The 12,789-nt window shown below is 37.5% G+C and overlaps 1 protein-coding gene across 3 annotated transcripts in view; it reads left to right on the top strand.

Annotated features, from left to right (window-relative positions):
• Positions 1–12,789, top strand: part of cped1 (cadherin-like and PC-esterase domain containing 1) — an 84,228-nt gene that overhangs the window by 42,446 nt on the left and 28,993 nt on the right. The gene's annotated exons all lie outside the window — the stretch shown is intronic.

Genomic DNA, 12,789 nt, shown 5'->3' with positions numbered 1-12,789 from the left:
AGTCATGATTTGATTTACTTTTTAATTATAATAATATCAATCTAGTAAGACTGCTGTTCACAATTATGCTAGCCCTGAATTTCAAGTTGTGAAAGAATAAAGCTGAACGTGCTTAGTTTACTTTATTACTTTATTTTCACTTACTTTAACTCATCATTTCAAGGTATTATGTCATTATCTTCTTATTTTGACACATTATCTCATTATTTTGACTTAATCACTCAAAGTTGTTTTTTTGTAAATATCCCACTACTTTGATAAATCTCATTATTTCAACTTAATAATTCAAAGTTTTTGTAAATATCACATGATTTTGTGTTGCTGTCTCATTATTTAAACATATTATCTTGTTATTTGGACTTAATACACTTTACACTTTACAAACCTAAAACTAAGAACAATTTATTCAACGTTAGCTTATAGTTTTTATTCCATATTCCATGTTTCCTTTAAAGTAAGTAAACAAGATATTGCTTTAGTGGACACGTGTCTAATGATAGATACACACATACTGTATCTGTAATTTAGCGAATATATTCAGGTATGGTCAAGATTTTGACTCCTAAAACTTACATAGAAGGAATTCGGTACTGGTCATTTTTACAATTTGAATTCGACATACAGTTCTGTACAAAAGTCACCCGTGTTTTAGTACAAACTTTGTTATAGATTTTCATTTGATGACTTCTACATTATCAACACAGTACAAAAATTCTTTAGATTTCCAAAAATTAGTTTTCTAGCACAAAATTATTAGATTATAATATTACAGAAAAAAAAAAAATGTTTGTATGCCAGTGAAGAAAGCAGCATTAAAAACACAATGATGTCTGCTGGGTTTTGCTGCAAAAATAAGAAGCGAGTGTGACAGTCAAAGTCTCCAGAAGAACCGTGACTGGTTCTGCAACATGCTCAATAAAACTTACAGCTCATTTCCTTATAAAACTGCACTAACTCTACCTGAGATGATTAATTTGTTTTTAAAGCAAAGGGTCATCAGATCAAATATTGACTTTGTTTAATTTATTAGAGTTTACTGCTCTTTATAATATTTTTTTTTATATGTACCTTATGTGCACCGTACTGCACATAATATCTTGAAATATTGAGTTCCTAAGATGAAATAATGAGATATTAAGTCAAAATAAGGGCATTCAATATTTTTTTTTTACAACTTCTGTACAAAATCAGCTAAACAGTGTAACACAGCACAAAATCATACCTTCTACAAAGCCAGTCTTTATAAGTGCATTTGTAATCCTTTGTCATTTAGTAAAAAAGCTTAGTAAGCACTCCTAATAATACAGAATAAAGCTCCAGTAACACACTATAAGCAATTCTTGATGATTAATAAACATTTTCATAGTTCCACGTGTCACACTGAACTTGCCCGTCTTTATAAAGCATGGACATTTCTTATATAATCACTGACTTCTTTCAGTGTTTGATATTCAAATTTATTTTCCATCATTAATAAGTTGTACAGTTTTTTTTAAAGAACCTAAAGAGCCTACAGACAATAATTATAAAATCATTTTTAAACTATTTGTATTATTTTTAAACCTTGTGTAGTAAACAAATTCCTGCTCACTATTTAGTAATAGAGTGCACAAAAAAAAAAAAAAAAAAAAAACACACGCGATGCTTAGTGGTTAGCACATTCGCCTCACACCTCCAGGGTCCGGGGTTCAATTCCCGCCGTGGCCCTGTGTGTGCAGAGTTTGCATGTTCTCCCCGTGCTGTGGGGGTTTCCTCCGGGTACTCCGGTTTCCTCCCCCAGTCCAAAGACATGAATGGTAGGCTGATTGGCGTGTTCAAAGTGTCCATAGTGTATGAATGGGTGTGTGAGTTTGTATGTGATTGTGCCCTGTGATTGACTGGCACCCTGTCCAGGGTGTACCCCGCCTTGTGCCCGATGCTCCCTGGGATAGGCTCCAGGTTCCCCCATGACCCTGAAGAAGGAGTAAGCGGTAGAAGATGGATGGATGGATGGAATTATAGTACAGAAGTTTTATTAGTAGTTTTATTAGTAAATTGTGACCTTTTTATTATGTAAGCTTATATCTGCCATTGAATTTTGACCCACATTGAACCTCAGAATACTAAGGTTACTAGAAGTTTACGAATAATTACGGTTATAAAACTGTCATTTTGCTTTGCAGAAAATAAAAAAAGAAAGGGAAAAAGAGTTACCAGGAGAAACACTTAGCTATGAAACATTAAGAACATCAGAATGTGGATTAATTGAAACAATGGGAGTTGAAGTCTCCTGGATTGTAGTTTTACACTTGGACAAGCAGTTGCATTTTTCACTTCACTACTTGATCTTTCTCTCACTTTATATGCCACACTTTATCTCTCTCTCTCTCTCTCTTTCTCTCTCTCCCTCCCTCCCTATAGCTTTGCTGGAATCGTAGTGCTGTTCTGCATTTGGCAGCTCTTCAGGCAATAAGTCCCTATTTAGAGGCACGCAATCCTCCAGTGTGGATACGACTACAGTAAACCTTGTTTGTGTCCTCACTTAGACACTCCTGGAGGGTTACAATTAAGGATGTGAGAGTGGAAAATGCAGGACAGCTGATCTTGAAGCCTCTTTAAACTTGTACTGGATATTCTATGTAGTCTCTTTTTTTTATCCTCCTGAACCTCTTGTGTCTAGCAATATGGGACACCGGGCAGAGAATCGGCTCTTTTACACACACTGACTTCTTTGTCATGCTGTGTAGTTGTTTTACAGTATATGATGATGCATATGTAAGACATAAAGCTTTTTCTTAGCATGGGTCAATAGTGTAGTCAGTGTCAGTAACAGTTTATTTTCTGAGGTTAGCCTGATTGTCATTCATTACTGAAGACAAACTGTGAAATGAAGAATAATGCTTCATTTTCATCTGATCTAAACTACACCAGACGTGAATAGTATACTCTTGTGGAAAGATTTGTGGAAACTAAGCATCTTAACATTCTCATAACTGGTATTATGTTTCATTTATCAGCAGGGGTGTGTAGACTAATTTGGCTCTAGATTGCTTTATAGAATGAATTATTTGTTTACAGTTTTCATTTAATGTTGTCACATGTCCACCAAACAGTATTGCTATAGAGGATATTTGTTCCTATCCAGGAATAGTGTTAAGCAGGTAAGGTTGGTTTTTTTTTTGGTAGTGCTGAGATTGAACTAACAAAATGATTGCTATCTCAAAATCATAAGCAATCAAACCTACAGAGCACAAATCCATTACCTAGCATGAGCAGCCCTACACCAAACACTAAAACTGTTGGTTAGATGAAAGACCATGGAATATGAATGGAAATGGCTAATTAAAAAGTAGAGATTTACTCATCGGTGTGTAACCCAACATCAGGCTCACAGCATGAGGCCTTGCAGCTGGCAGATGGAAGAGTTAGTTTCAGTGAGCAGCAGTCTGAACATTTAGAAAGAAAGCTCAGTAGGACAAGGAAACAAACTTAAGAGAAAAAAGACAACCAAAACAAGGTCCAAGGTCAGATCATATCTTCAGTAGCTTCCTTGCTGCTTGAAGATAAGCTTCCCCGTCAACACCATTGGTGTAGAGTTCTACTTGCTTCAATTTGATTGAAAACCAATTTTTGTTAAATGAATCAAATCAATTCTGTCAACAGAGTACGTCTTTGGCGGTTCTGTTGGTAGTGTTGCATCTTCACAGTTCTGGGGTTCGATCCTGAGCTCGAGTTATTGTCTGTGTGGAGTTTTGTTTGCATGTTCTCCCTGCATGGGTTTCCCGGGTCCCAAATATCTCCAAAACACATGCAGGTAGGCAAATTGGCTGCACTAAATTGACTGTATACTTGAATGAATGCAGCGGTATATGTGTGCGATAGATAGTGTCTGATCTGGGGTGAATTCTCCTGCTTTGCACCTAGTTTTCCTAGGATCGACTCCAGATCCACTGCAACACTGACTAAGACTAGAGCGGTTACAGAAGATTAAGGATTGAGTACATCTCTGGGTCTTCTCATTCTACATCTTTGTCTTGTCCTGACACTTTCTTTGAACTGAATCCGCTGTCACACTCTGACAGACGAAATTGTTTTTCGGAAGAAAACAATCTTCTTTTTTGGACTTTTAACATTAAACAATTTTGTATATTTTCTCTTATTGATGCACACACACTGGCCAAGATGTGCAAAGGCACGAAGGTCTTCAGGGAATACAAGACACGAAGATGAATACTTTCCTCCTGTACTGTGTTAGAGTATTGTTCTGATTGCCCCTCATTCATATTGTGTGTTTACAGCTGTGCTACAGTCATCCTTTCACCACTATCCAAACACACACATACACACACTTTTTTTTTATTTGTGGATGCCAGATATTCATCTTTTTAGCAGTACATAAATATTAAAACAGGACTCGAACCTTGATAAAATATTAGTGCACACTGAACTCAGGTGCCAAGGTGGCAGAACCGAGGAATTCTTTTGAAGCCAAATCTCGTCGACCTTCTCGTCCTCTCTCAGCTCTCTTACTCCACCTCTCCTCCTCTGATCCCTCTATAAGTCTGCCATCGCAGGCCTCCATCAAAGTCGCACAGCAGGAACCAAACAACCCATAGCCTAAACCTATGGTCCATATGTGATTGGACTAACCAGCATTGTCGTTAGCCTCCAGCAGCTGTGAGAATCTCATTGCCCCATTTAGAAGCTGAAAGCTTTCCCATCTCTGATTCTTTAGAGTGCAGCCAGAACCCACGTATGGTGTAGTCATTAGTCAAACGATCCTCACTTCCCCAACCTCTTCCCTCATCTGTGTAGTCTATAATAAGAGAGGAAACTATTGTGTATCAGCTTGGCACCGTGAAGACCCAGATGAGGTCCTGTTATATCAATAGAACCACGTTGCCAAAACTTATACAACTCATCAAGGCCTCCAAGAAGTAATGGTCCATTAGGATTTGGGATTTTCTCTACATGGCAATTGACATATGCTTGATGTGCAGACAAATGGCTCACTTTTCAAACCTGGTTTGTTTGACCCCAACTGCAAGGACGGAGAGGAGAAGAAGAGAGAGGGACCAGAGTTTCATGTTACCATCAGCAAACTGGAATATTATCCAGACTTCCTCTTGCTCAGATGGTTTGATTCCCAATGTATGATGAAGCGCTGATTATTACATAGGCGAACATGGCAACCACAAAGCAAACACTGCAGTATCTCAATGTTCCGTTGCCAAAAATTCCAAAACAAAATCTCCCATGTGATCGTTCTCATTAGTATCTGCAAACACACCATTGTGTCCAACGAACATTTTAAACATCATCCTGAGACAACCCCTGACACTAACACTGTAGACTCTGTATTCAATTCAATTAGATTCAATTGAATTTTTATTTGTATAGCACTTTTAATAACAGACACTGTTACAAAGCTTTACAGAAATCTGGGTGTAGATTTAGATTCATCGGGCCTGATTCAAAATCATTCCAAAAGTAACATTTATGCAGGAAAATGTTCATGTATTCACTGTTGGGTTACGTACACACTTAAGTTGATTTTCTAGGCTCCTCATTGAGATTATGGAAAGTACCTGCATATCGTTCACAGCTCTTTGGTAGAACTGCCTGAGACAGTTTTTTTCAGGGATAGAATTTAGGGGTTGAAAATGTGGATTGAAGAAGGAAATTTTAGGGATTTTAATAATAAAAAAATAAAAAAGACTACTGTGATGATATACATTATCATTGAGAAGATGGCAAGCACTGAAATAGGCCCTTTTCACACTTCTGTGTTCGCGAACTGGAAGTCGTCATAGTTGGGTAAACTATATGGCAGCGACCGTGAAGACCTTCGCTCAAATTCTAAAAGAAAACTTCCGGATTTATCTTTCCGTGAATTTCCAAAAGATGCTGAACTTTGTAGGAGATGGGTTCAAGCAGTACAACGCAAAGAAAGCCACAACTTTGTTATTAAACGAAGTAAACACTTTCGTTTGTTTGGATCTGGGTACTGTGAAGGTCCAGTAAACGTCCTCTCCAAGTGAACTGGGCTTTTATACGACCTCAGTCCTATGCGGCTCCTCTCTTTTCCTTATTGACCTGAAGCATTGAGCGCTAGCTTTTATTCTCATATTCACCACGTTAGACACTATGCCAAGAAAACCCAAAGGAGCTAGCTTACGGTTAGCCATTTCAACAAGAATACCTTTTATCGCCTTACCTTCGTATTCATTCAGATAACTCTCGATAAAAGAACTTGTAACCTTTGTCGAGTTTTGTTTTAACAGTTTGGACCAGGCGATCAACGTCTCCAAACGTAAAGGGACTGTGAAAACATACACACCTCACCGGCGACCATAGTTGCGTTCACCCGACGATGACGACTTCCGCCTCGCGAAGTGTGAAAAGGCTCTATAGACATCTAATTTAATATAGTTTAGTATATTACCAATATATTGTTGCATGAATATTCATGAATATACAAATTTGGTTTAATTGGATTCCACCCTCATTATTTGGCAACTAGATCCACCACACCCTAATTAGTTTGCTGTTTTTCTTTACTATGCTCCAACAATCACTCGTGAGCACAACTTAGTACAGCTATAAGATAAATGGGCCGAAGTCCAAAAGTCAAAATTTTGCGTAGCTGAGATACGCCTCTGTTTTATGTAAACGTCACTCCGCTCTGTATTCGGCCCATAATGATAATAATAGTAATAAAAATAATAAACTTTATTTTATAGAGCACCTTTAAAAGCAGCTTCTCAAAGCGCTGAATGAGCAAAAGACGGTGGCAAGAAAGGATTTCAAAAGGGAACCCATCTGCTTCTGGGTGACGCTGGATAGCAAGTTTATAAATCATTACAGTATACAGGTGTAGAAGAGTAAAGATAAACAGAATGTGCAAATTGTGAATGAATTAAAATTTTTTATATATATATATATATATATATATATATATATATATATATATATATATATATATATATATATATATATATATATATATGATTACAGCAGCAGTTGTTAAGTGCAAACTTTCACCAAAAGCACCTGCAGCTTTTTTTTTTTCCTCTACCCACCAACTTCTCTGTCATCTGGTCTCTTCTCCTATTCTCCTCATCTCCTTCTCTTTTCTCCATCCATGGGTCAGTGAGATGCCCAGACTGGGTTCATTTAGATGGGGAGGGGAGAAGTCGGACCACCAGGGGCCCCCCAAAAACACTACGTCCATTCACCCCGGTGTTCTTTGAAGTGTTCTCGTGTGTCTGGGAGCCTGGCTGAGGAAATTGTCAGGCTAATGGAGGAAAGCTTGCTGGGATGTTGGGGGCAATTTGATTTTTTTTTTTTTAATAAGCTGAACATGCATGGTGTATTTGGGCAGGCATGCAAACTCTTTTCACTCCCTTAAACACAGTACGCATTCCCAATAATCTTTCATATATCCATGTAGGTGTTAATGTGATTAACAAGTCTTCAACTTGCAGAACTAAACCCCCCCCCCCCAACTGTTCCACTCCCAGTGCTCTCACCCCTTGTGCAAACACACACAGATGCTCTCCCTGTGTTAATGCCTTTACCCTATGGAGACATTAGTGCATATGGAGTAGAATGTGGAAGCAGCAGGACACAGTGGGTGTGAGTGTAACATATAAACCACCCCCTCTGGTATGCAGAGAACAAACACAGCACCTGCCATGTGCTTTTTTTCAGGCCTTCACGCACCCTCAGGTGTCTTATGATAATTATAAAAAGTACTATGAAACAGTGAAATGGTAAGCTACTGTGTCAATCAACTCATTACATATTGGAGCAAAAAGAATGAGTAATGCTATATATTAAACTTGCCTTATAACATGCTGATTATTCCTTGGCAATGTGATGATACAATAGCAATATTATATTTTATATAGTTATGTGAGGATGCACTTTTCTGAAATATTGTCGATCCTGTCAGTCTTTTTAGAACAGTTACAAACTCTAATTGGAAACAAGTTTAGATTAGCTGTTTATAAAAATGTCCTCCTTTCTTTTTAGTGGTAAATAATTTAAAGATACTGTAATAGCAGTATGCCCAAATGGTTTGAATTCATATTTTTATGATTATATTTTCATGATTGAGCTCTGAATTCTCAATTCTGATTGGTCAGAAGCTGTTGATTAATTTTCTATAACAGCAGCTCTTATAGTAGTTCTAGGTGTAATTCAAACGAAAGGTTTATATCGATGCACTAAATCGAAAACATTATCGTTTCTATAGTAACAACTTTTATGGTGAACGCTCCACCAAAAAACCCCCAAAAAACACATTTAAAAATGTGTGTAATTGTCAATATGATGACGTTTTCCGTGAGGAGACTTTTACTTAACGTAGTTTTGGAAGGGAAGGATTCTTCAGTGTCAGTGTCAACACTTAATAGTAAGAGTTAAAGCTGCACATGGTTTCTTGGGAACATGTGAAGCGGCGTTTTATTTATTTATTTGTTAGTTTTTTTTTTGGTGACTCCAAGAGAGATAAAAAGAGAGGCTGATTTGTTTCAGAGATGGCCCACGACATTAAACGTTACAAACGGATGTGACATCATGTTCTTTAAGAAATGGAAAAAAAATAAAATGTTGCTTTGGTATTAGAGTAATAAAACACTTTAGAATGAGCAGTTATTGAAAATAATCAACTTCAGAGTTATTTTTTTCATGGGTTTATGAACACTGTATAAGGTGAGGTTGTAATTAAGTGTTATAAAGTGTTACCAAGTAATATTTTAACTTTTAGGGAAAAACCCCTCAGAAATATATACGAGCTCAGCATCCAGGTTCCTCACCAAACTGCTGTGTTTCTCCTCACACTGATACGTCGGTGCCACTGTTCCGTTCAGTGTGGCCGCTTTTCAAGATGTCAGCGAACATAATTCATTTCACCGAGTTTTTTTTTTAAATGAGGCCAACTTTGTGAGAGCTTCAGACATCGCATCTAATCTTCAACTTCCTCTCGTGTGTGTGTGGTTATAGTGTGTGTGTGTGTGTGTGTGTGTGTGTGTGTGTGTGTGTGTGTGTGTGTGTGCATCAGCATGGTGATGGGGAGTACTCACTCACTTCCTCACGTGATTGGGAGGATTGAAAACCTCTCAGTGAAGTCCTCTTAGTGAAGCTTTGAAGTGCGGCAGCTGGGAATTCCTCTTCAGCCGGTGATGAAAAAGTTTGCTGTGTGCTTCTCATGGGTGCTTAACACCACTGCTAATGCTCCCTCAAAAACATTCCCTCACAAACATTCCTCAGTCCAAAGATCCAGGGCCGGAGAACAGGCATCAGTAGTTTCACTGATCTTTTTAGCTGTTCATGTTAAATAGCAAATTTGATGCGGTGTGTCATTTATGCACTGTAAATTATACACAGCTGGGCTTTCCAGCTGGACTTATATAAGGAGAATATTTTCTATTTCTGTGCTAGGAGAGGTTGGAGTTGTGTGGCTGATGGTGCTAAGATTCTGAAAGCCACAGTGTATACGTTTGAGCGTGTGAAAGGTTATTTAGATAAATAGAGGAATAAATAGAGGAATTTTGTAATGTTTAGCTTGTGACCCAAATGTGAGAATCCACATCTGGTTAGGGTTTGTACTAGAACATCATTTATTTAAAGAAGCATCCTAACTACTAAACTGCATTGTTATTTCTTAAATGTCATTTTTTAGACAGAATGTCCTCATCGCAAATTACATATGAACAGAATTTAAGTGGACCTGAGCCATAGTTTACCTGTTTGTAGAAAACTCTCTGTTTGTAGCTGCTACACTGTTGCACACACCCTGCTAGACCTCTACTGCAGGAATTGTACACATTTACATCAAAGAATGTTTTTATGGATTTTTATTAGTTCAATTAGTTCAAGTTATAAATATAAAATATAAATATTAAAAAAAAATGGCAGGGGTAGTTGGTAAATTGTTGCAACAATGTGCAATGGTGGAAAGTATCATATAGTCAGAAATAACACAAAATGTATGAGATTACAATTCCAATTACTGCATTTTCCAGACTACATGTTTTCCCTAGACTAAGAATTGTTGTTTTTTTTGCCACCTAGTAAGCATGTAAAAGTTATATCATCTAGAAAGGAATTACAGTTGTGAAAAGTATGTGGATGGATTTACTCCCTCAAAGTACATACAAAAATCTTTTCAATTTTAATTCTTCCTCTTGAAACATAAAATTTAGAAAATAAGGTGCAACTGCAAAATGTATGAAATAACAACAGTTTAGTTTTTCTTACTTTGAATGTGAAAAAAAATGTAAATTTACTATTAGAGGAACCTAGTGTTTTTTTTGTTGTTGTTTTTTTGTTTTTTTTTTGCGCTATGAAGGCCTGTTTCAGTTCATGAATGCACATACCACAGTTCCATTATCGCATGTTGTTGCCATATGGCAACAATTAAAAAAAATAAATGTTAATTTATTTCAGATAGTGTTGACATTTTTTCCTTTAAGTAGTTTTGCCTAAATATTGAAAAATGAATAAGATTTTGAGAGCCCTCTGCTGATCACCATCACCATGCCGTGTGATTGCAGAAAAGGATGTGCAAACAGCACTTCCTAGTCATCTGACATGGCAATTTTTGGTTATGTCAAAGTTAAAGCCCCCTTTTTCCAGTTACATAGAAAAATAGTAGTTTTGTATTAATGCCTATCAGAAAGTAGGAGATAAATTAAATATTGTCATATATACAGTAATACCACTAGTAAGGGCTAGTTGCTGTAGTTAGCTAGCTAACAGTAAATCAGTAACATCATCAGGTTAGCTGATGACTCTACAGTCTTGCGTACTGTTCTGTGTTGCACCATGGTCCTGAAGAAACGACGCAGGCTATATAGTGAAATGAAAATAAAAACTGATTTGACTTGACTGAAATTTAAAAAAATTTTAACCAAAAACTGTTTGTCCTTCCATAAATCCTGACCACAGAAATGCATCAATGATTTTATTTGACATTTTTCTGTGTTACACACATTCTCTTTCTTTGCCAAAGTCCTGTTATTTACAGCTTTTCTTTCTATTAACGTTAAACAAAACATTTCTTTGCTGATCTTTCTTTGATTACTTTTAACAAATTATGTGTTGGAATGAAGGCATTATTTAACATGCTGTTATTTTATTTGCTAAATAAACATTTCTTCACAGAAAATGTATCAAGAACATATCACCCGTTTATGTGGCGTGTTCGTCATTCAAGTCCCTTAACATAGAATTCATTACAGAAAATTAATCAACACCTTCTGACCAATCACAATCAAATATGCAACAGTGCTGTGGAGTAAAAAGTAATAATCAGCTGGTTTGCTAGCAGGCATCAATGGACACTACACTCACAGTGTTTTTCCTCGCTTCCGCACCCAAATCAGCTCCAGATCTGGGTAATTAGATGATCACTGGCTTGAGGGAAAACGTTACACTGTGGCATGCTCTGGCTTTTCAAGACTGGAATTTCTCGCCTCATTTTCTTAAATGTGTGTCTTTCCTGTTAAAGCTGTTGTGCATTTTGAACACGCATGAACCTAAAATATCTGCTTTCTGGAAATTTTTCGACCTTTTTTCCTTCAGTTTCAGACAGGTGTTGAAAGGACAACTTTAGCAACATGATTAATGCGGGTGCAGAAACTGGCATGTGGTCTTAACTCTTCAACTCTCTCGCCCTCTCTCTCTCACACACACACACACACTGCTCTCTTAAACACATGACTGCCCCTGCTGTGCATTTCAAATCCCAAATGGAAATGGACAGAGTGCACAGGATGAAAGGGTGAAGCACAGGATGGTCAAGCAAAAGAGCAAGAATGAGCACATTGACTGCAACTTGTTCTTGTCTCACTCATACACACACACACACACACACACACACACACACACACACACACGCACACACAGTATATAGATGGGTGACAAATTAAAGGGAAGGAAAACAACATTAAGGGTCTTAGTAAGGTGTTGCACCAATACGAGTTCCCAGAACAGCTTCAATGAACTTTGGTGTCGAATTCTATGTCTCTGAAACTATACTGGATGGATGGACGCCATTTTTCCAAAAGATATTCCCTCGGTTGGTGTTCTGAGGATGCTGACTAACATGTCACTCATGTTGAGTTCTGGTAACTGTGAAGGACATAGTGTATCATTTACATCATTTTCACCCTCATCAACTCATTCATTGAGCTTGTGTACACTGTGGATAGGGGCGGAGTCACCCTGGAAGTGATTGGAAGTGACTGCACCCATGAGTGTTTCCATGTGTTTTACCACAGGATGAAGGTGAGCAATCAGAAGAACTTTGTACTGATTTGCAAGCACAAGTGGAGTCAGAGCATGCCGGCAAAAATAAATACATGTCCCCTACAGTATAACAGAGCTACCAGATTTTCCTTTACTTTGTCCAGCTGTATATAAACACATGCAGGCTGTTCTCTGTTGTGGCTCTGTGGTCTGTCAGGATGGTGTGTTAAATTGTGAGGGGATTGTGAGCTAAGCCATTGTGTACATGTGATCTGGGGCTCAGTGCTTGAAGTCTATCGGATCTGTTCTGCGCGTGAGCCGGACTGAGTGAGAAAGAGTACGAGAGGGAAAACCATGAAAAAGATTTTTGCCACCCACAGCAGATGTTTGCCTGCATGCTCTTAGACATATATATATATATATGTATATATATATATATATATATATATATATATATATATATATACATATATAGTGTTGTTGTTGTAGCTGTGGTTGGTGGTAGTAGTGTTGCTTGCGGTGGAGTTGTTGTTGGTGTTGTTGTAGCTGTTG

This window comes from Ictalurus punctatus, chromosome 19, assembly GCF_001660625.3.
Source record: "Ictalurus punctatus breed USDA103 chromosome 19, Coco_2.0, whole genome shotgun sequence".
In the NCBI taxonomy this organism is placed as follows: Eukaryota; Metazoa; Chordata; class Actinopteri; order Siluriformes; family Ictaluridae; genus Ictalurus; species Ictalurus punctatus.
The sequence above is the reverse complement of the archived record's forward strand: the minus strand, read 5'-3'. Positions and strand labels throughout refer to the sequence as shown.